At 29.8% G+C, this 20,521-nt stretch overlaps 1 protein-coding gene across 1 annotated transcript in view; it reads right to left on the bottom strand.

The window, feature by feature from the left end:
• The window catches only part of LOC100204108 (frizzled-1-like), a 23,059-nt gene extending 3,882 nt beyond the window's left edge, over nt 1-19,177 (bottom strand). Inside the window, 2 exon segments of the mRNA NM_001309725.1 lie at nt 8,977-8,988; nt 19,166-19,177. The gene's annotated coding sequence lies outside the window, so the exon portion shown is untranslated.
• Between the last annotated feature and the right edge of the window lie 1,344 nt (nt 19,178-20,521).

Genomic DNA, 20,521 nt, shown 5'->3' with positions numbered 1-20,521 from the left:
TCTGAATTGTCGAAGTATTTTCATGAAAATGAAAATACCTTTTCAATAAAAACTTTCAAATTTTTATTGGACGAACATGAAAACGATTTAAAAATTATTCTCGTGATGGAAACTTATTGTTAACTGCAGTGAAAAGTTTATTAAATAATATATATATATATATATATATATATATATATATATATATATATATATATATATATATATATATATATATATATATATATATATAGATTAATAAATATAAAAATCTGAGTTTATAAAACTAGTGACGTAATTATAATTGCAACTTGAACATGCTTGCTTCAAACAATAAAGTGAAAATGTTTATATACTCTTTTCTAAAGAAATACAATTCTTTGAAAATAGAACGAAATACAAATCGTTACAATTAAGAAATAGAAATTCTAATTAAGATTCTAATTATTAATTAAGATTCAAATTAATTAAGATTCTAATTAAGAAAAGAAATACAAATCTTTACAATTAGCATTGCAAGTTACTTTTCTACATTACTTGGTGATACAAACGATAAAGTTATACAGGTATAGCAGAGACAAAATTAAAGTCTCTTTTCAACTTGTCGTTCATTCTCACAACTAACAATATTATATTTAAAAAAATATCTTTTAAATCCACTACTTATAGGCGACAAATCAATAAGAGTATCATAAAAAAATACTCAGACCTTTTAAACTCAATGTTGATTTGAAATTTATTCTGCAACTCTACGAAGTTACAATGCATAAGGTCTGCATTTTAATCGCACCACTTCTATCTTGTCAACCCTTCTAATTTTTTAGATGTCTAAAATTCGCATAACTAAACAAAAGTTGTATGATTAATATTTTTGAAAATTATAAAAAAATAGCTACAAAAAATAAATAAGTATATTCAAAAAACAAAAAGATACTCAAAAAATATTTACTTTGCTAAGTTGTTATTAAAAAAAACGGAAACACTAAAAAAATATGAAATATAATTAAGGAAGTAATTGAAAAAATAAAATAATAATGAAAAATAAAATGTAGGAGAAACTATTTATTAAGCAAACTTTTGGCTAACGGAAAAGCAGTAAATGACAACGGAAAAGCAGTAAATGACAAATCAGATATAATTGAAAAACTAAACTTTGTTATAGCAAGCCGAATGTGGCTGCAACCATTAATTATTCAATTAATTCAACTCAATTCAAGTTATTTAAAAACTTATGATAAACAGCGATAAGATTCTCACCTTAACGTTTCCTAAGCTATTAGCAACCATCTGCCAAAAATTATTTGGTGGCTTTATTTATATTTATATAATTATTTGTTTTAGTTCCTTCCTTCAATTAGCATAAACAATCCGAATTGTTTTCGGAGACAAGATGATTTGGCAGCCAAATCATTTTGTCTCGAAAAATTCCGCTATTAACTGCGGAAGCTATATGTGGATGTCGCAAAAGATGTTGTCAGAGACAAGATGAGTTAGAGGCGTCCCTGTAGACTTATTTCAAATGTTCAATCCTGTGGACATATGCACAAAGATGGCAGACAAATAGAAATGAACATTCTGCAATAATCAATAGGAAAACAGACATTCTTGTAATTCACAAAAAATTACTGTTCTAGGTACGATTGTCTACGTATTAAGACCTTGAAAATCTATAATTAAAATAGTTATTTATTCAGCTAATATGTATCAGTATATATTAACATGAAGTATTGGGAAGAAAAAAAAGTTTTTTTTTATTTATAGGCGCGATCACGGATGTTGATGAGGCGTACCAAATGGTATTTAATGAGGACACGAAAATGTTGTAACTACACTTATAAAGATTGTGACACTAATAAAGATTAAACCTTAGTTCATGTTAGTTTTATTTAAACAAGAACAGTTTTTATAGACTTGTCTAAAATTTTTTTGATTAATTGTTTTTTTTGCAATAATCAAGGTAAGGATAAACAAGGGAAATGAACAAAGTACAAAATCACTATTTACATGAGTTGGTAAAGTCCAATTACATTTGACAAACACGTCAAAGTCTTTTTTTACCAGAGAGTTTTCTAGATTTGTATCAGCAAGTGTACCAATGAATTTTGCGTTTGTTGGTCCCAAAGTTTAAAAAAGCGCCGCCTCAAGGCGTGCGCTTTTTGCAAGATTTTTTAAACCTTGACTATAGTCAAGGTTTAATAAAGCGCACACCTCACAGCCTGGTTGGTTCCAAAGTGCATAAAGCTACATTTTTTGACATAATACTTATTTTTCTTATTTTTTCCCAGTTGCTATAATATTCATATTGTTTTGCATGTTATTGCATAATGAGCTACCAGAAAAGTAATTTGTGTAACTTAGTATCACCTGCAAATACGGATTCAACTACTGAAAGCAAACCAAGAAAATAATTAATATATATCAAAAGCGAAATTAGGCCAAGAACTAAACCCTGGAGGACTCCACTAGTTACTTTTATCCATTTCGAGTACGTACCACTAATATTGATACTCAGCTGCCGATCTCCAATTGTGGAGTTTTTCTTCTATATATCGGCTTTTAATTTTAGAAGTAGACGGTGATGCAGAACTGTGTCAAAAGCCTACGATATATCAAGATATATTATATGTATTGATTTTATTTTCCGAGGCTTCAAAATAGTAATAAGTAACATTAAGCTTGACACGAATGAAAGTCATCTTAATTGTTACTAAACAAAAAATGATTGTTAAGTTGTAAAACAATAAAAGATTTTATAACTATTTTGATAACAATACAAATAAGGTGTATCAATCTATTGTTTTCGACCAGTGACTAATCTCCTTTTTTATAAAGTAGGGATAGTGTGAGTATCTTCTCAGAGTTGTGGTTAAACTTAATTGTTATATGATTTCGTAGGTGGAGATAGATACGACTCAATTATTAAAGAACCCTTGGATGAATGCTATCCGGTATTGCAAATTTATAAATTTTGATGTTACTCAAAGGGTTGGAAATAATAGTTGAAGCCTCCTACCATTATCCCTCCCCCTCCCACTCACTAAGGTAAGGAGGAGAGGGAGAGGAGGGGAGGGGTGGCATCAATCAAAGGGAGAGGGGGGGACAACTAACTTTTAGTAATTTAATAAACTTTTGTCAATTTCCTTTTAAGACCATAACATTGCAAATTTGGTGGAAAATTTGGCACACTTTTTTGATAGTCACTATCAAAATTCGAATCTTATGGTAAAAGCAATTTCTTATGAAAAAATGCAATAAAGATCTAATAGTCTTAACTATATATTCATTAGAAAATGAATCATGTATGTTTCATATTAGAAAATGAATGCTTGTATCTTTGTAAGTTGGTTGCCCCCTATCCCCCTTTGATTAGTGCCACCCCTTCCCCCTCCCCCCCCTCCCTCACCTCCCCCTAACATTAGTGAGTGGGTGGGGGTTGGTGGGTTGGAGGGAGTCAAAACCACATAATAATAATAAAATAGAACTTAAAGAATTAATTTAGATATTTAGATATTAAGTATCTAAATATCTAAATTAATTTATTTTTGCCCCTATTTACTATAAAGACCAGATCAAGGAGAGGAAAACCAACCATATTTTCTTTTAATCAAGAAATGACTTATGATTTGTTGCACCCTTCACATAGGCCAATTGGTAGATTAGAGGGGCACTGGTTTCTTGTAACACATTCAACAGTTGATAATTGAAAAATAAGGTTACTTTCGGTGTGAATTTGAAAAGTTTATAATGTTTGCATTTTCAGATAGTTGATTTTAATGGTCTTATATGCTGTTAATCTTAGATCAAAATAAAGTGTCGGAAAAATTTACAACTATCTCAATATGGCTGAAAATTGGACTTTTTAGGCGAGTGGACATTTTGCTTTTAGATATATTTAAGTTCTAAACTGCAACAAGCTGCCTATATTTTGCCCATTTATTGCGGACAAAAGTAGCTAATCAGAAAACTTATCTGTAAAGACTTTTGTATGAATAGAATAATGCTACAGTTAGTTTCATCTTAGCATATTTTAGCAATGTCAGGATTTTTTAAAAAGTAGAGGAAGTCATAATTTTTTTCTAATTTAACATAAGTTAACAAAAAACACTTTTTTAAAGAGAGAACTATCCATAAAATAGTTCTAGAAAAAATGAGACACTTGTTAAAAGTAAGAAAAAAGTTATACAGCTCTAAAGTAGTCTGTTTTGACCATTTGTAAATCGAGGGGGGGGGGCACTGTGTCATGTTTCTAAGGCTATAACTTATGAACCGTTGTACTTGGAAGTCTGAAATTTCAAATTTAACTTATCTACAGAATGTACATAATAATGTGTAAAAATCAGGAAAATCGAAGATGGTTACCGACAGGCCATTGGTTAAAACATAATGATTTGACCCTGAAACTGATTTAATTTGTTTTGTTGGGCCTTTTATTTATAGCACTTATTCAAAATCAATAAAAAAAGAAGTTTTTTTAAAAAGAAAAATTTTTTAACAAAAGTGGGAAAAAAAATGTAAATGACTTTTACTTTAAGAAAGGCAAAGTATTTTGTTTGATCGGCGCAAAAGCTGCCCAAATAAAGATGTCTTTAATGTGTCATTTAGAAAAGAAAAGGACCTGTACAAAGGATTTATATCAAACAGATATTCTAACTGGAAAAAAACTTTACAAGCCTTTCCCTTTCAAGAGTCAGTGGATGCCTGTTAAAATGAACTTCACATTTGTTAGTATGATAGCCTTAGCTACGTTGTGATCTGCAGTTATTGATCAGAATATGTTTTACTTTGGAAAATAAGTCACAGGTAATTAAACCTATTGAAAAGATTTACTATATATTTTCAATTTTTAACAAATAATTAGAGCTCTATAGAAGAAGAGGAAAACTATACGCATACGGGCATTGATCATATAGTTAAAAAAATTTCCTTCCTTAAGCTGCCTAATAATGGTCTCAATCTTAACCTGACCAAAAAATTTTTGAATGTTTCCAGTAAAAGGTATTTTCATATGTAAGGTTGCATTGAATTTCCCACCCTTTTGTTAGTGCCCCCTGATTAATGATTGAACAGTAGAAAATCATCCATTTTCCAGTTATTTTTGTTCTGAAAAAAAAATCTTTTATTTAACAGTTAATACTAATACACATTGGTCATTTAAAGACATAAACTCAAAAATCACATAAAATTTACTTAAAATCACTTTTTTTTATGTCTTTTCCAACCTTTTTTTGGTTTTTTGCACAACCTGTATAATATTCTGTAGAAGACTTTCGTCTTGACTTTCAGCCATAAAATCATGCACAAGTTTGATGTGGCGCTCAGCCCTGTCATTTACTACTGCTAGATTCTCCATTCGATGTTAAAAATGTCTGTAGGAATCATTATTTTATGCATCATAAATTGATATATTTTAAAGAAGTAATTGATATTTTTATCATAAAATCTTTAAAAAAAAGTATAAGAAATAAACAAATATAAATTAAAAATGTAAATTCAACTTGTTTAAGACATACAATGAGATTTTTATACAACAATTGAAATATTATGTCTTGGATGAATAAAGTAAGATTTTATTCATCCAAGACATAATATAAAGAAGCCTCTATTCTAATACCAGGAACCGTAGGTACATCCTGCAACATAAATTCAGCTAAACAGAAAAATAATAGGTGTAAAAGAAAAATCTACATACTTCAGCATCCACTACATATGTTTGCACCAAACAGGTATTATTTTAAGATTTAATTGAAAGAAATATGTAAAGACTTTTTCTTTCCTTTTTAAATTTTGCATAGACAACCCACACTGGGAGAAGTTTGTCGTCGAATATATTGGCTCAGGTCAAGTAAGATTAATCAAAATGCAAGACTATTCGGTGCACAAAAGAAATATTAAGATCTACGCTTTGCATTGGAGGGAATGGAAGAAAAGTAACAGGCGAGAATTTACTGGAGTATGCATTCTAAGAGTGCTGTAAAGTCTTTGGGATAAGGTTGGGTTTGATTCAAAATTTCGGGTTACAGAACAAGTAGTGAAGAAGAAGCTTAAGAATTCTTGAGAACGCTACAAGAAACTGTGTAGTCTTAGAGCTCTTATGGAAATAAGCAAGATCAAAGAAGAGCAATGTTAAAAAAACAAAAACAGAGTGTTTTATAAAAGAAGCAAACTGTACTTTTCCTGTTTATAAAATAGACTTAAAACTTATAAGAGCTGACAAAAATAGAGACAAGCAAGTAAAGACAGAAGATATTGAGTTCCCAAAGAGAGCATTCAAAGGTGAAATGGTTAAGTTTGACACAGGGAAAGTTAAATATTATCGAGAAAAAATCATAAACGGGGAAAAGCGAATGTTAGATATGATAGAAAGTATGCGTTGAGAAGAATAACATAAAAAAGAAAAACAAATGTCAAAGAAAAAAGCTATAGAGGAAAGATTTTGAGATCTATTAAATTTTGAGATCACTCGTACCACTGGAAGAATTATCTTCAAGTGGTACGAGGGCCAGTGAATTTGAACCATGCCGAAAAAAAAAAAAAGATCAGTGAAGATAGAGTTTACAATGAGCTTTCAAAAATTGATATTCTTGACAAATGGGTTCCTTTCTTGGCTAGGTACAAGGTCAGTCTTCAAGCTGTAACTCGAGCTGAGATTGATGGTGTTGATCTTAATACAGTTCCTGTATCAAAGAGTAGTCTACATAGAAACAAAAAGATTGTGATTAAAAATGAAGTTAGAATAGTGAGAGAAGAAAATTTGGACAAAGTTCGGAGTTTAAAGGTCATCATTCATTTTGATACAAAACTGGTCAAACACTATCGAACTGACAAAAAAATGTCTGAAACTGTAAAAAAGGCTAGCTCTCAGTATATCATCCCCCAGATCAATGAACTCTTAGATTTCTTACTAGAAGTTCTAGAAATCAAGTCATCTAAAGGGCAGGATTAAGCTACAGCTTTTCAGAACATATTGAAGTATTATGAGCTCACTGACCAGATCATTGGTTGTAGTACAGATACAATAGCCTCTAATACTGGAAAATACAAGGGTGCAATTAAGTTCCTGGTGGATCATGTGCTTAAAAGGTCTGTGCTATGGCTGCTATGTAGGTAATTAAATATTTTGATAAAAAAATTAAAAAGTTTGTTGCACAAAACTGTTGCGAAATTTGTACATTTTGTGTCTTTTCAACATTTATCTTTTAAGGCACCATATATCTGAAGAGTATATTTCCCATACAATGGATTATATTCAAAGTTCAACAAAATTTCCATCACGTGCAATATATAAAGATTTTCAAAAAATCTGACCAGAAATAAGAAAAAGGGCAAATAATGACAATCAGTTGCTTTTTTTCAATTATGGAAAGAGGAGTATATGGTAGGTACTGATTTTCATAAAAGGGTATAAGGTACTAAGAGCTTCTGCATAACATACTAAAACAAGATTGCTTTCAAAGGGGAGATTATAAAGTTCTTTGTGAGCTAATAGTCATTTACCTTGGTGGCCATGTACCTGGTTTCCAGTTCAAACAACCAGGTGCCCACAATCAAGCAAGTTTCATGGCTGATTGTCTATACTTGCTTACAATGTACTGACTTTAAAGATTAATTTAAAGTTGAATAAAAGTGAGAAAGATATGTTCGAACTGTCAACTGACTTTATTGTCATATTTAATAGAGCATTTTTTTTAAAGTCTCCTCTGGTGGCCCAGACTTAATTACATGATTTGGATGCTTTTAAGCTTGCTTATGAAGTAATGAGCAATAAGTTATATTTATCTTAGTATGGTCCCCTGGAAAAGCTGATCCATGCAAGCTTGGTCCGTCATAGTTGTACCTGACCCCATTGCTAGTTATTCTTTCAATTGCAAATAGACATTTAGAACTGAAGGAAAAAGCTGGATAAGCTCAGAAGCTGCTAGGTTTTATTTCTCCGCAACCTGATGATTTCGAAAGGGAACAATCTCACCTTCAAACTCATGTGGTTTCCATGTCAGATTTGTCTGACTTTATCACTAAGGAGTCCTGGCTGCTCTTTACATAGCTAGGTATAACTATGGAAGTAATAAACACGTGGATAAAGAATAACTTTGAAAATGATTCCCACAGACATTTTCAACATCAAATGGAGAATCTAGCAGTAGTAAATGACAGGGCTGAGCGCCACATCAAACTTGTGCAGGATTTTGTGGCTGTGAGTCATGACAAAAGTCTTCTACAGAATACCATGCAGGTTATGCAAAAAAACAGAAAAGAGGTTGGAAAAGACATGTAAAGAAGTGATTGTATGTAAATATTATGTGATTTTTGAGTTTATTTGTCTTTAAATAACCAATGTGTATTAGTATTAACTGTTAAATGAAAGATTTTTTTTTCAGAACAAAAATAACTGAAAAATGGACAATTTTCTACTGTTCAATAATTAATCAGGGGCACCATGAAAGGGGAAAAGGAGGGCGAAAAGTTCAATGTAACCTTGCATATGAAAATACCTTGTACTAAAACCCCTTGGCTTGGAGACAAAACTTTTTTGGTGTGTTCTGGTACCAAATAAGGAGGATTGAGATGGTGCATTCAAAAATTTTTTGGTCAGGTTAAAAGTGGGACACGTGACTGCCTAATCAAATATACTTTTTAATTCAGTTTATTTCGTTCACGTCTTCTTTTACCGGGTTTTACATCCATATAAAACAAAAATGACATCCATTTAAAACATCGTGACAATCAAAATAATCGTGATTTTCAATAAAAACATTTAACGCATGCGCAATCTCAATGTCCTATATTATTAATAAAAAAAGGTTTTACTTATATATTTATTTATCTAATATTATATAAATTTATTTTTATTAGGATTGCCTTAGATATTTTAGTAATGAAAGATTACAAAACTTTGTAACATAATAAACCAGAAGAAAAAGTCTATAACTTGATTTCTACAAGTGTGTTTTGATATAGTTCATTGATGACTAAAAAGGAGTAACTCCTAACTTACCACACCTTTATGAAGAACTAAGTGTAAAAGGTAGAAACAAGAAAACTACATGTTGTAGTTTATTTCAATTTCAAAAGTAAATACATATAAAACATGCTTGTTGATATATAGCTATTAACCTGAAAAAAAATTGGTAATTTTATTCTAAAATTGGTAAATAATGTTTACCCTCTAATAGCAACTGATGGTAAATAATATCAAATAAAGCAACAAATTTTGATAAATTTCATGTTTATTATGCTATCAATTTATTTTGCAATAAATACTTTTGAAGAAAAAAAAATCTGTTAGCTCTAAAAAAATGAAAAAAAAAAAAAATTTTTATAAAATGCATTTTCGTTCCAAATTTTTTTAAAATAGTTTCTTTATGTTATTTTTGGTATAACCAATAAAATCAAGTGCGCTTTTTTTGAATTTCTGTGAATACCTCTTGTATAATGATTCAATACTCTTTTGTAAAAAAATTCAATACTCTTTGCTGGCTTGTAATATCAAAGCTTATATGTAACTGTACAAAAAAACTGTTCCGTAGAAAAACAAATATCACTTCTTTTGTATTTATAAATTTTTTCACATTTACAATTTAGCTTTAAACGCAGGATTATCTAGTAATTAACAGATTACAAAACGTTGTACCACATCTTAATGGAGAACCAAGGGTAAAGAGGTAGAAAAAAGAAACATGCAAATTCACATTGAATATTTCAAGAGTTTATACAAAAACATTTTATAATAACAAAAACACATAGCATGACAACTTACTTCTTTTTTATAAAATCTTCTTTTCTTTTCTTGATTACTCTTTTTCCATTAAAATATTTAATTTTTACCACTTAATTTTGTTCTCTTTGTTTTTCAATTATTACAATAAAAACAAATACCACAATAATTTGCATTTTTTTTGATGCCACAATCCACTTTTATTGGGTCAAATTATTTGACTTACCTTCAAATTATTTAACTTACAATAATTTTTCTTGCTTTTTATGTCAGTGTTTATATGTAACAGTACAAAAAACTATTGTTCACTAGACAAACATAAATTTTTATTTTTTTGTGAAAAATTTCAAACAGAGTATTAATATCCAATTGTCATCTTTTATATATAAATTAATGTATTCTGCCAAACTTTTTGTAAACCTTTGAAAAGAATTTAATGGTTTCAGAACGAAGTTTTATTAGAGTTATGTAATAAAAAAAATATCAGTTTTCTCAAAACTAAGGTTGAAACAAAACATGAAAATAAAATCTCGTTAGAGTTCATATATTGACATGAAACATGTAAGCTAATTTTGCAATCAGTACAAATTTTTTTTTTTAAAAACTTTAATGTTTAACTCTTTGTAATTAACTTATAAATCAATTTATAAATAAAGTTCTTCACCAGTAGTCTCGTGCAACTGCATATCAACGGCATATAAACTTTGTGTTTGAGTATGCTTTAAAGCCAAGGACATTATATTTTACGAGAAACACATTTATAGATCTTTTCGAATTTACTTTAACAAATTTTTTTTTTCGATTTCTTTAAATTAACAGCAGATGAAATCCCTATCACCAAGATATACCTTATTGACATTTTGAGATTTTTACGAGTGAAAATTCTCTTGTATTTTGATACCTTTTAAATGCTCTGAAGTTAACTAAAATAAAACTAATTTCCTGTGTTGATAGTAACACAAGACTTGTATTGATAAACTTAGTTTATTATTACTTTGAAATTTATTTCAAAAACCTGTTTGTTTTGATTTTAATTATATTTTTTAACAAATGCACACTTGCCTCTCTTTCAATATCAGCGAATCAGATTGCTCATATTTCTACCTATTCTGAGTCTGCATAGGGTTTCAAAATATGCAACCCGGTATGTGTGTACGCCTTGCTTAGAAAATACTCTGAGAGGCTTAATGTTAAGAGATGTGTATTCTATAAAAAAAGAATAGCGAAATGGTGTCACAGCAAATATAAGAGCAACTAGATGTTAAAGAAAAAGAATTAAAACTGTCTAAATGGAGATTTAAACAACGGCCATTCCGAGTTTGAAGTGAACGCCTTATCCAATGGATAAGGCATTCGCATTTAGCTGCTTTGGATAATATCCAAAGCAGCTAAATGCGCAGTTACTTGATCATAAAAAATAAATATTATTATATAATAAAAAGGTGCTGATCATCATGTATGTTTAAAATGAACGTTATGGTTGTTTTACCAATAAGATAAGGTCATGTAAAAAATGTGTACCTAAATGGCATAGAATAATTGAAGCTGAATAAATACGTATACATATGTGTTCACCTTAGCGGGCTTTGCATCCATTTAAAACAGATACAGCATCCATTTAAAAATAAATAAATTCTATTAAATTAAAATAAATTAATACAATACTAATAAAAATAAATTTATATAACATTAGATTAATAAATATGTAAACAAAATCTTTTTTTTTGTGAATAATATAAAACTTTGCGATTGCGCATGCGTTAAATATTTTAATTGAAAATCACGATGTTTTAAATGAATGTCATGTTTGTTTTAAATGGATTCAAAGCCCGGTATTTCTTTTTTTTTTACCCATATGACTAAATTTAGAAAAACAAAATTTTGAACTTGTATTACTATAATATTATTTATTATAATTTTCAAAAACAAAAAGATTATATTTAATCAATAAAATCGAAAAACTATACAAGTCTTTCGTCTGATGGCATTGATCATTGCAAATACGTAAAATACTCCACTCTTACAAAAATTGCTTTTTCATTGATTATCTAGAAAATCAATCAGTTTCATTAAAAACCAAAACGTTTTTTGACGTGTACAAAAAACTATATTATTTTTTTGTTAAAGAAACGAAGACAAATTTGAATTGGTTTTCCAACAATTCATATTGGAAAAACTATCAGTTTTTTAGAAACTAAATGTGTCATTTTATTTCACTAATTTTAGTTTTCCAGCAGCCGTATTCACAACTCTCCGTTAAAGTAATGAAAAATTTGAGTGTCCGTTAAGAAAAAAATTTTAACGACCGGTTATAAAAAATAGGATCATCCTATAAAAAGGTTATAAAAAGGAGAACCATCCTTCCGTTTAGACTCCGCTTATTAACAGCTCCAATAATTTTTTCAGTTAAAGTTCTTCCATTAGCGAGCTCCGTTAACTAGTTTTCGTGCTGTTTTTTTCATCACATCTAAGCGTTTTTTTATTAATGACTGCTGCGTAAATTTAATTAAAACACGTTACAATACGAAAAAATTTTTATAATTTATAACATAGAAAATATTAAAATAATTTATGGTCCAAAATGTCGCAAAGCAAAATCATCACGAAATCGAAAGTTATTTTCAACAACTAAGCTCTTCAATATTATTTTCATAATTTTCAATTGGATTGTCATCTATGTCCACATCGTTTAACTCTGTTGCTAAATTATGCAATATAGCGCAAGCAGCAATGATGGTGCAGGTTCTTTCTGGGGTCATTCGAACCTCTCCATGAAGCAAATGAAACCGCCTTTTCCACCTTCCAAACACTTGTTCAATTAAAACCTTTGTTTTTCTTAAAGATATGTTATATCGACGCTGAGCTGCTGTAGTTGGACTTAGATATGGCGTAAGGAACCAACGAAAACATGGATATCCGGAATTACCAAGTAATAAACCTTTAAGAATGCCATCTATAAATTTTTTACCAAGTTTTGATTCTTTTAAAATTGTGTGTTAATCGTGTGTGCTACCAGGCCATTATGCAACAAAATCAATAAACTTTCCGTTATAATCACACACCGCATTGAATGACTTGAAGATTTATTGACATAAACATATTCGTGCTCGCGTGGTTTTTGTATGCAAATGTATTGTCTATTAATCCAGTTATTCTTGGAAATTCTGCCACATCATAAAAATTTACTCTACGCCTATTTAAAACATGTGGATTAGTTGGGTATTTAATGTATTCATTAACTCTTTTTGCAAGACTCAAAGAAACTCGGCGAATTTTTCACAAATACCATCATCACCAGCTTAGGATTTTATAAAAGGACAGTTACCAGTGTGAAAGGTATATGTAAAGATCTTCTGAAAAATGCAAAAAAAGAGATTTCTATAACAACAACAAAAAATTATGACGGGGGGGAGGACCAGTAATTTTATTTTAACTAAAATGACCCAGAAAATATTGGATATATACAGAGAAAATTCTCCAATATTTTTCTGTTTGGTAGGTGTGGAAACCAATAACATCGATTTTGTTTGCGATATACAGAATACTGTTATTCCAGTTGTAATTAATGGTGCAAGGTGCACAATACTAGACACTGCTACTACATCAGAAAATGGGAACAAAGACAACTCAGGACAAACTAAACGATCTAATGTGCAAGATTATGATATATTAAAAAACGATAAATCTTTGTTTTTTAAATCTTGCACACTAGACTTATTCCAGCTCTCCACCTGCCAACTGTTATTATGGAGTTGCTTAACTGAGGAGAAATTTAAACTTAGGGAAGAAGTGCTAAAGCTACAGGCCCTAAGAGAGTACTTTATTTCTAAAAGCGAGTTAGCAGAGTTAGAAAAAAGAAATGCATCTGTAAATGAAAAAATACTTTTATTAAAAAAAATATATTTGAAAAAAAGTTGTAGAAAGCCACTTAAAAACATTACAACTTTCTTGTCAACCATTTTTGTAAAAGCATTTTTTGTATATTTATATGAGCACATAAAATAACTATTTATTTATTTTTAGTTGCGAATTTACTAGAAATCTCCTCAATTTTTTGGGATCTTTTATAAGATTCTAAAATAAACTATAGTTAACTGTGAAAAAATACTAAAATTAAATGTTATATAATTATTTATTAATCATAACAGTTTTTATGTAATACTAGGTACGCGTAAATCCGGATTTTACAAAGCCGTTTTTTCGGCCAAATTCTGTGACACGTTTTTTCAAGTTAGTTGAAAAGTTGCATGGTATGAACTTGTTTTGCTCTGTTATTTTTTAGAAATATGTATCAACATAAATATTTTTTGAATACTAGAATTATGGAGCTTTAATTTTACATGGATTTCTTTGAGTTAAAATTTTATTTATTATGAATTTATTGTTGTTAAAAATTTGCTTGTTTTTTGGACATCGAGTATATATCGAAGGAATGCTGGCTCATCTTTCTAATATGTTTTCTCAACTTTAAAAATTTTTTTTCTTACTACCTGCGAAATTTCATTGAAAAAAAATTATACTCAGGCACCATAATATTCTACTACAACTAGGTAAAAATTTGCTTGTTTTTGGACATCAAGTATATATCGAAAGAATGCTGGTTCATTTTTCTAATATATTTTCTCAACTTTAAAAAACTTTTTTCTTACTACCTGCCAAATTTCATTGAGAAAAAAGCATACTCAGACACATTAATACTATACTCCGATTAGGTAAAGATTTGCTGTTGTTCGGACATCAAGTATATATCAAAGGAATGCTGGTTTATTTTTTTAATATATTCTCTCACTTTTAAAAACCTTTTTTCTTACTACCTGTCTAATTTCATTGGAAAAAAAAGTATTCTCAGACACCTTAATATTATACTTCAATTAGATAACTATTTTAAGCATCAATAATGCGATACACTCGCATATAGATTATTTAATTGTACTAAATTGTAATATCATTATATTTACCATTATTTAAATATTTTAATTTTTAATTATAAAAATTAAACTTTTTTTTCTCCTATCATAGGGCCAAAACAAAGTTTGTGTTATTTAACTGCTAATTTTGAATTGTCGCAAATAGGCATTGACTCTAATACAGAGTGTAATACAGTTTGTAAAAATGGACAGTTTTTTATTATTTACAAAAAATAGTGATTCGTTTCTCAAAACATCTCAACAAGTCACTAAACATTTTGAGATAGAAACATGTGAAAATCAGGTTAAGAGTCTCATAAATAAATCATCGTATTGGGCTAGAAATTTAAACAGGGCTGAGGACAGTAAGTGTTGAATTTTGCAATAAACCTTTATTAAGCCATATATCAAGTTTGCCTCATATTGTATTATCATCAGGCTCCTCGGATGTTTCATATACCAATACGAATGTTTTATCTCCTTTAACGAGTGGAACATCAACATCTGCAGGTTATAGCGAATGAGATGTAACTAAACATATATTTAGAGAGAAATTAGGCCCTATAAAACAATCTTACTTATCTTCTCGGTTTGCTAAGTCTTACAAAGAACGTCGGAACAATATAGCACTACTAAAAGCTGAATTAAACAGCATGCTAAATTAATTATGTGTTCTAAGACAAAATATTAAACAAAAAAAAAGTTTTAAGGGCAGAAAAACTAGATCTTAAAAAATACACACAAAAATAAAATTACGGTGAGCAGATTCATCATTTTAAATTAAAGGAAAAGCATAAGTTAAGGCAACTCAAAACTAAGCATAATGCTGCTGTTTTGACAAGTAACAGGATAATTGCTAGTTTGGAGAATGATTTGCTCCAGATTTAGGAGGAAAGAAGTGTAATTATGCCAGAAGATGAAAAAACATATTTATTACAAATAAGAATAATAATTTAAAATACGTTGTTGTGTAATATACCAACAGGTAACATTCCATATCTTATGTACGAAATAAGGCATTTTATGGGTGTTATTTTTAATAATATTCTTCATCGAAGTACTATTAAGCAAAGGACTCGTGAACTTGGCAGTATTTCAGATTTGCAAGCAGCAGAGTGGGCTATGGATAATAATAATCTTACTATTGAGTTTGATGCTACAACACAAGAAAGTGTCCACATTAATAGCATTAACTTAACATCTAAAGATAAATGCCTTGTTATTGCTCTAGATCAGTTACCAGGAGGAACAACACTTAATTATGAAAGTCATATATGCACTTCAATTGATTATATGTCATTTGTTTATTTAGATTTCTACCAAAGTAGCTTTGATGAATGTCGTAACTCGATTATTGAAAATATATGTAACACAATGTCAGACAGAGTTACAGTCAACCATCTTACTATAAGCAAGGTTTGTTCAACCTGGGGCAAGAATTTGAATGAGCTGAACTGCCATTTGAACATATTTGAACTTCTTGACACAATTGCAGTTTTATGTCGCTCAGCATTACAGTCTCTTGAGAGTGAGAGTTGCTAACTATTCGGAAATGATTGTATGGCAGTTAAAATTATTTTAGCAATGAAAAAAATGAGGTTTATAGACATCAAAGGTGATCTACGAAGTATTATTCCTAGATATTGTGGAAATTGGCTTCATATTCGTTTTCATATTTGTTTCATTTTTATAAAGCATTATAGTAAGTTTAAAGATTTCCTCACTGTTGGAACAGTAAAATGTAGAAATTTGCTAGCAATTTTAAGAGGGGCATTATGTAATAAAACTGCCATAAAAGAAATGTGCGTGCTTGCATTGTTTGGAAAACTTCTTACTGAGTCTTGGGTGAAAAAGTTTTATGTTTTAGCTGAGGATACAACTTTTGATCATGTTTCTGGTATTCAGTTAGTGAAAAAAGTTTTGCTAATAGTTACAAATTGTAATTCTAATCCAGCTGCTCAGTTTTACAGAAGAACATATTTTTTTGGGAATATTCTTGCCCTAACATTTAAAAATCATTCCTCCATTGCTAACCACTAAAACTCGTATAAGCTTTATTGATAACTAGCTCAAAAAAATGACTTCTGCTTGTCTTAATGCTGTGCAAGTTGTCTTGAAGCGACAATATAAAAGGTATTTCTCACTTTCTATTACGGAGACACTAAAGGAGGTAAGAGACGCAAAAGGGAGGAACTTGGTAGATCTTAATGATGTTGTAAATTTGTTTTTTTAAATGGTTTTTTACTAAATAAACAATATTCTTTATAATTTTTATTGAACTTATTTCATACTAAAAGTTTAAAAAATTTACCTGCTTCATCCACGTCATCACTGCCATCTGGCATCAAGAGTGAAAACCAAAACCTCCTTGGTAAGTTTTTTACTGTGTTTTAATTTTTGTTTTTCATTTTAATTTTTTGAACACTCATTTAATTTTTTTTTAAATATAGGCTTATCTAGGAGTGATTTCTTGGTTTTGCGCCACCCTGGGCCTAAATCAAAAAGGGCCTTCCGCATATGGGCCCAGAATAGAGGTAAAGACCTGCCTTATTTTAAATACAAACCTGTGATATGAAGATACTAAGTAATAATCTTGATATTGGGTCAGAGGGTGCGCCCGAAGCCAAATAGACTTCTGGCCTATCAACCTAAAGTATCCAAATCATATTTGATGGTCGCCTATTTGAATATATTAAAAATACAAATAAAAATTATAAATTTTTATTTAATAATAATATTTTCTTTTAAAAAATCTACATTTTTCAATATGATAAAGAGTTTTGTAGACGCCCCTCTAGCGCCCTTCGTACAATCTTTGTAAATACATATTGGCCTTTGTACGATCTATCATTTGATACCAAGTTGTATGTATTTCGATAAGAATTGATCAAGTTATGATGTTTTAAGTTAAAAAAACCTTAAATTTGATCACAGTTTCTTCAAGAAATCCATATATCAAAAGTTCGGTACTCAAAATGCCATAACTTTTTGTAGAATTGTTCAATTTTAACAATTTTTTTACTTTTAAAATACTGCATTAAAAACCTTTCTAATGATATATAACAATCTAGTGTTTAATTAATTTAAAAATTTCATGTCACGTACGTAATAATACATAGATAAATTTCAATACATAAAATAACCTTTTGAAAATTGTTAAAAAATTTACATAAAAACTAATTAAAAAAAAATAGTGATTTTCAAATGTAAATATTTAGTTATGAAAATTTGTAAAGTTAAAAAATGTTCAAGAAAAAGACTTCAAGTTCTAAGTTATACATATATTGTTTGATAAACAACCCCAAAAAAAATCTATTCTTTTTCTCTTTGTAAGATCAATTGAGTCTTTGCAATGGACCATGTTATTATGCAAATTCAGCTTCTAATATTTCAATGTCTACACTATTATATACTTTTATATACATATATATATATATATATATATATATATATATATATATATATATATATATATATATATATATATATATATATATATACACCAGAGACGTGGTGGCACCTGAAAAACAGGTACGAATTTCCAGAAGAGGGGCCCAGTAAAGTACTTTTAACGAGAGACAAATAAAAAATTATATTTATACTAAAAAAATTTTTTCATGGATACAAAATATTACGTAACTCATTTGTATCAACATAGTTTTTTATTATGTCTGAATGGGTTAAACTCTACATTTTCTCATGTTCCACTGACAAGAGAACACGATCCCCATGATCTGATATCAACCGATTTGCTAGACGAGTTTTGACATGTTCTCTTATGCTAAGTTTATGTAAGTCAGCACTGTCCCTTGATACGTGAAGCTCTTCCAGTGATACATCGACAGACATTAAAACAAACGAAAAATCAAGTGTTTCTCCTTAAAGAATTTTATTTAGGGGACCCAAGATAGTAAAAATTTCTTTGAAGAGACATAAAGTCACAATTGTTTCATATGACTGAAATCAGGATAAAAGACCTTGTACTTTACTTCGAGTATTTATTTTAAATTAAATCTCATTTGAGATTTGTTCAAGGCAACTGATTACTGCACGGTATAGTGTCAGCAGTCGGTCTGTAGCATTTTGTATGGCACTAAAACGAACACTGTGGGTAGCAACCAGTTCAATAGACTGACACATTCTCAAGAAGAGATTTCCACTTCTCAAAAATATTATTTCGTTTCCTTGAGTTTCCGTAAAGAAAAGTCTTTTATTTCTGCACATTACGAGGCTTATTTTTTGTTAAAATAGAGTGGACAGAAACAACAGAAGATTTTGCACAAGCTTTCATAACCAGATTTGTTCCATGAAATCCACAATAAATATTTGTTGCCATGGGAGAACACTGCTTCAAATATGTTGCAACTCCTTTGTTTGTTCCTTGCATATTGCTCGCACCATCAAAAGACATACCTACACACTTTTAAATATCTACGTTAATTGATTTAATTTCATTTTTGATTTTTTCTCTTTTTCCTTCACCAGTAGTTGTTCCAGTTTCAATCATTTAAATCAGATATTCCTTTACAACGGCTTTATCTGCAGCAAGCGTAACATAATGTAATACAATAGAAGTTTGGTTACAGAGTATAATATCCCTGATACCATCAACTGATGGTAAAAAGAATACTGAGTTATTTACCTCTTCTGAAATACCCTTCTTAACTATCTGTGTCATAGTATGAATTAGCTTGTTTTGTGTATAATTAAAAAGAGGCGTAATTATAGCACCCCTTCCAGCAGATTGTTTTTGAGTACTGCGAACATTTGAAAATTTTTTATTCAGCACCTTATCATACTGACTGAATTAATTTAACAACTTTAGAAATTTACCCGAGCTACATTGAAAGATTTCACTTTTTTCAGAGTCATTGTAATAGTTTGCTTCCTCATTTTCACGTAAAGAAATAATCTCTGCGAGCAAATACCGAATAGCATCAATAACTCGTATTAGGTATTGATATAGTTTCTCCGCTTCTTTACGTTTTTCATGGTTTCAATATTTAATATTTTATCAATTGTGGAGTCTGAAAATGCATGGACCATAGCATTGCTGACCATGCATTTTCAGACTCCACAATTGAAACTCCACAAATCGAAATGCTGCTTCAGCAGCATTTCCATGGTTTTTCTGAATGCAATGCTTTGTTATGTGACTTAAGCTTGACTAATTTTCAAATCCATCACGTAAAGAATTTGTGTCCTCTCTTGATCCAAAGCATAAATAAACAATAGTAGAGAGTAAGTTAGTCATGACCTTTTCTGCACAACTTTAATGTCATTAACTTTAATCGACTCAGTGTAATACTTAGATAACCTTGAATGTTTTGTTGACTGATTTGGCTCTAATACATTAATTTGCTTTTTATCAATTGTCTTTGCATTTTTCAGCTTTAGAAATTTAGCTGGATCATTTTTATTGACATTTACAACGTTGTCTGGTTGCTTCTAAATAACCTTTTCTGCTAGAGTTGCAGTAACAGGCACTTCATAGTTACCCATTTCTACAGGGACTCTCTCAGTTTGTAGTTCTGCTCCTTTACCTGCTGCAATTATGACATCTTAATTATTGTCTGTTTCTTGTACAGAGATTGGTCACTAATCTTTGTTATTGGCTCTGTTTCAATAATAGGCTTACTTGCGATATTCATAATGGATGTTGATGTTAATTCTACATTCTCTGTTGTTGCAAATGATGTCCCAGCTTTTCTCTGTATTTGTGGCACTTGCACTGACGCGCGACCTGCCATTAACTTTAATTGTTTTGGATCATTACCAGCTGCTTTCAATTCATGTTTCGTTTTTAAGCATTTTTTTCAGCATCAGATTTGTATTTCCATGTTGATTCATTCTTTTTTTGTTCCTTCGTTTCACCTGAAACATGAATAAATATAGTATTAAAACTAGTCCTGGTTTCTTTCAC

This window comes from Hydra vulgaris, chromosome 06 (genome assembly GCF_038396675.1).
Source record: "Hydra vulgaris chromosome 06, alternate assembly HydraT2T_AEP".
Taxonomy (NCBI): domain Eukaryota; kingdom Metazoa; phylum Cnidaria; class Hydrozoa; order Anthoathecata; family Hydridae; genus Hydra; species Hydra vulgaris.
This window is presented reverse-complemented; position numbering and strand designations above follow the sequence as displayed.